Genomic DNA, 5,765 nt, shown 5'->3' with positions numbered 1-5,765 from the left:
ATTTTTTAACATATGTGTAATTTTTTCAACTATTTTGAAAAAGTTGAATGGGTACAGCTAATGAATCATATGATTAAATGTTTGGTTGTCTTAGTTTGAATATGACTATTAGAAGATTGTTATTTAAAAAGATAGAAAGTACTTTATTATTATCTTTGAATAATCCAAAAAGAGTAGTATATCTGTATATGTATGGCTCATAGATAGCAAAGTCATTATGGTTTAAAAAAGATATTCCACATTTTTAGATTCAGACACAAATTAAAAGGCAAACGAGAAGCACAGAACAAATGTCAATGGGCCAAATACTCAAGCCATGTTTCTGTTATGTGGAAAATTAAAGCTTGCATTATAAATTAACAAAGCCATCGTTATGTGATTTGTCATGACATATCCACTCAGGACAAATATGTTATCGCATGTACATTATCTATGAGTACCAAGCGCTTGCGCTTGTTGCAGTTCTTTATATATTTGTTTTTTTTACAAACCAATTTGGCTTATATATATATATATATATATGTGATAAAATTGTTGAATGGATATATTAATATTTTGCTGCATCCCCTAAGTTCTTTATATAGGTAGAATTATTTTTTGTCACAATATTTTGAAGACAACTGGGGTTAAAACAGATATATCCTGCAAAGATTATGAGATATATTCCTATGGGAAAAAGGTCATAGAGATACAGTACTTTCGTAGTAGAGTACAAAAGAAATAACAAATGGACCAAGAATGGATTTGGACCTCCTTAATATATAGAGAAGAAACTGACAATAGTTTTCTTATAATCTTATAACAAATGGACTAAGTATGGATTTGGACCACCCTAACATATTTTTTTGTATTGTAAATACCTAACATGTAGAGCTGGATCAGAATTAACAAGGTAAGATAGGCATGATATTGCTCAATTAGAAAAAAAAATATATTTAAGTACCGGATAAAAGACAAGGGGTGTACTGAAACATGGACTGTAGAAGTTTTTGTGGAATTTAGGGGATGTTGATGAGACAAGTATTTTAAAAGATTTTTCTTTTTTTTTTTTAATAAAAAATTACATGTTATTTAATTTATGATTTTCAAATAAACTACCAAATCTAGTGTTATTGAATCTGAGATTTCTATAAAATCACAGGAAAAAATGGTCGTTTCCTTTCTATTTTGTTTTTGGCTTCGCTCTCTTCTGCTCATCGTCATATCTCTCTTGTTCTTCAATCTAAAAACATAATTGTTCTACCACAGCAATTCTAAACGTCTTAGAAACCTTCTTAACCACTTGGTTTTGGTTTCGTTTCTTTCAACAGTCGATGGTATATTCACGATGAGTTCCACAATTTTTTTTGTTGCTTCACAAGAGTAATTCTATATTCACTACTTGTCTTTTCTTTCATCTTTTTCATCTTTGCTTTGCACTGTAACTAACTTTTGAAATGTTGTCCCTTGTGGAAAGAAGCAAGATGAATAAAAGAGATAATTATTATTTAAAAAAAAAAACATGAAATGGAGATCAATCTACTTTCCCTTTCGAATTGAATCCAGATTCCTATTCTCCAACCTATTATGTATCTTCCATATTTTAATCCAAAATCCTCCATTGTTTTTTTGTTTGTTATATATTACGTACATACATGATCACAAAAGGGATATTTGATTTATTAAGGTTTCAGTTCAGCAGACATCGTTTATATACATTACTATACTATAGTCGCAAATCGTTTTCAAATTAGTCCCGGAGTATAGTCGTATAGAACACGAAACCTAAAGTCCTTCAATCGAAGCAGACTTCAAAAACCTCTAGAAAAGAAAACAACGCCAATTAGTAATAAATTGAGTCAAAACAGAGTAAATTAAAAATTAACCTAGTACAGATGACGAATATTTTATGCTTAATCCAAATAAGGAAGGACCAAGATTAATAATATTCCTCTGGAAACGAATCTGTATATATGTCATCAACAAGATTCACGCTTGTCTATGTGACGACCTTTCATTATGGTGCAATGCCATTAGGTGATCATTCAGTCACAACATTACATGCAATACCATAGGAAGCTTATAGAAGAAATGCAGACATACATACTCATGCATGCACTGGCTGTATCACTGCTTAGACGTACGTAGCTAGTTGCTCGTGTTTTGCATTGTCATCTCAAGAAAATCTAGGTTCGATTTCTCGCTTAAATCGTTTGTTTCTTTCTCGGATTTGATAATAAGAATTGGGATTTTTGTTTCCGGGTATTGGATTAAGGATTTATATTCGTAACTTCAATGCGTTCATTCGCTTTCATACCATTAACTTTGCTGCTTGGGGTTTATCGAAAGCATCAAATATGTAAGTCCATTGTTTACATATATATGTTCGCTCTGTTAATGGTAGTTTCTTATGAAGCTCCAGGACAAAAAAAAATTGTACAGGGAACTTGACATTCTTGGTTAAGCTTGAGAACCTCGATGTATATGAGGAATAGATTGACGATGATGTGACCTTCTTTGATTTCTCGTCGTTAAAAGCAATATTCTCCGATCCTCAGAATATGGTGCAGCTGGAGATGGATTTTGTGATGATACTCAAGTGCGTTATGCTACTAGTTAATCTTGTAAAGTATAACTGGTGGAGGAAGTTGACAATTGTATTTACAGAGCCCGGTGTTGGTATTTCTCAATTCTCATCTTTGTTCTTTTTATATATATTTAGGATTTTTCATAGGAGTATTTGGAGATAATCTTTGTAAAGTGACTTGTCTTGTAACGAGTTTAATTTATTCATTTAAGAACAAATATGAGAAATCTCTTTATAGTCCCACCGGCTATACCATAGTCCAAGACAATAAGTCATTTACTCTAAGAAAAAACTATCCCCCGTTGTAACACGTTGCGCCCTCTACTCTAAGAAAACTTGTGGCTCAGACAGTTTTTTACTCAACTTGGAAACATAATAAGAATCTACATAACTACCAACTAATCCCACCGGCTATACCAGGATCATTGACCCTGAGATCATAAACTCTATCAATACAAGACGACATCGGAAAAGAATTCGGAATCTAATGACCTGCTGGCTCATTTGAAGACTTACACAAGTCACAAGTTCAACAAAAGTTTAGTTGTTTTTTATTTAATCTTTTTTTGTTGCCAAGGAACTAAGGTTTAGGTAAACAATATGTAAATCCTAACTTTTCATTTTATATGATAAATATATATACTCACTTAGCAAAGAAAAACAAGTGCGATACAAAATAGTCATGCACACGTATAAGAAAAGAGAGAGATTTAGTATATGATAAAAGACATTAATTAACTGAAAACAACTAAACTTTGAGAAGCGAGAGACAATAAGTCATTTACTACTCTAAGAAAACTATCCCCCGGTGTAACACGTTCCGCCCTCTACTCTAAGGAAACTTGTGGAAAACAACTAACTTTTGTTGCACTTGTGACTTGTATGATATATATTACTCACTTAGCAAAAAAGACAAGTGCGATACAAAATACTCATGCACACGTATAAGAAAATAGAGAGATTTAGTATATGATAAAATACATTAATTAACTGAAAACAAAATTTCTTAAAGTTTTCAAAACATACAAGAAGAAACATGTGCATTAGAAAATAAACGTATAAAAAAAACGTATGTTACCACATTAAAAGATAAACTCATGCATACATACTTTAATTTGCGTACAAATTATATAAGTAAAGATACAAAAATAAGATATATTACCAAACAAATATAACAATTATGACATGACCTTTCTTCATCTCTGTCGTTTAAGCTAATTATGGATATGCATGCGTATATATAGCTCATTTTCATAAATATACTAGAATTTGTACCCGCGCACGCGCGAGATTTTAATTTAAAATATTTCTTATCAATAGAAATTGTTGAGCTCAAATATAATCATTTCAATTTTTGAGTATATATCGATATAAATACTAAAATTACTTTACTCAGCGATATTCAACATATATATTTTAAAAGATAATATTTCTTTGTTATATCTATTTTACGTGTGATTTTAGTTAAAATTTTAATCAATAAGAATCATTGAATATGAATATAATTTGAAAATTAAAAGATAAATCTATATAAATATCGTACTTATTTTACTAATCTATATATAATATATATTGTCTAGTGTTGCAATAATATTGTCGACAATCTTCTGATCTTTTATATTTAAAAAAGTTCATTCCATATTCATAATTTTAAAAGTTCTAACGTCAATGTCGATAATTGACCTAATTATAGAGATCATTTAAACATATCGATATCCTACATTAAATGTGAATATACAAAATTTCATGAACAATTTTAGTGTTATGTCGCTACAATGCATCATTTGCCATAATAAAATTTCTGACTAAGTCAAGAATGTTTAAATGATGAAACGTTTAAACCCCACAATGTATATCTATTCACTAATCTAAGTTACATATATTTCTAAAATCTCATATATTATTTGCAGATGTTAATTTTGTGATGTAACCCATCTTCGTCTTCTAAAAAAAAAAATCACAATGTACTTTAAATATGTTGTTTTTTGCTAATGTTTTGGGTAAAACGAATTTGATATATATATGTTATGTTTGTTATATATATTTTATATCATGTTATAAAATTGTAGCTCCAGTTGATAATATACCTTATACAAATCACATGTCACCTTTTGTAACGGCTTACTTCTCATTTTTTCTATATTTCATAACCGTTGATTTTATTTTTTTAGATAGATTATTTTTTTTTCAAAATTCGTTTTCATAGTTTTCCCAAAAAAAAGTGTACCCCTTACAATGTCTTTGTTTCAGATCAAAACTTTTAAGTTAAGTAATTAATTTTTTTTTCTTCGAAATAAAATTTAATAATGAATCTTTAAGGTATATGTTTCTTAGAAACTAACGTTTCACTTCAATTTTATTTTCATATTTAGATTTTTATAAATACAATTACATAACTTGCTTTTTTACTCCATCATGCATTAAAATCTTACTTACATTCTAAAGCTCATTAACCATTCTAAATTTTGGAGTATAATCAGTTTTATAGTATTATTTTTACTATTTTAAAATTTTCATTTATTTTACTTAATTCATTTTTAGATAGTTATTATTTTTATTATTTACTAAAAAATTATATTATTGTTTATACTATTTTAATATTTAATTAATTTTAGTTAATTCATTATTTATTTATTTTTTATTATTATTAATTATAAATAATAAATATGCAATGAATAAATATTAAAAATAGTATTTTCTTATGCAAAAAAAAAAAAGAGAAATGATTAGGTGGATGCTGATGTGGAGGAAGGAGAAGTGAGCAAAGTTAATTTTATATATATAGATTTAACATGCATATGTGAGCTTAAAACTTAAACTGATTTGATTTTTGGAAATAAAAGAAATAAAGCAAACTAACCAGGACATACTATATACATCTGGGTTTACGAAGCAAAGATCGAATCGTTGTAGTTGTCACCATTACCAATTATGTTGGATCTTGCTCTTGCTTCATATATAGACATCCAACATAAATTAGCAAACTCCTTTAAACTTTAAAGGGTATTCAATTATATGTAAATCCTTTTATTCCTTGTAAAAGTGGAAGGATGTTTCATGACAAACTACAATGAACGGCCTGAGTCCAATAGAAGGCATAATAATAGGCCCAAATTTCAATAGATGGGCCTTAAATCCAGGTCCAAATAAAAATTCCCTTGTTTTTGCTATATAGTCGAATCCTCGTGCTCTCTCGTTG

The sequence above is a fragment of the Camelina sativa genome, chromosome 3 (genome assembly GCF_000633955.1).
Source record: "Camelina sativa cultivar DH55 chromosome 3, Cs, whole genome shotgun sequence".
Taxonomy (NCBI): domain Eukaryota; kingdom Viridiplantae; phylum Streptophyta; class Magnoliopsida; order Brassicales; family Brassicaceae; genus Camelina; species Camelina sativa.
This window is presented reverse-complemented; position numbering follows the sequence as displayed.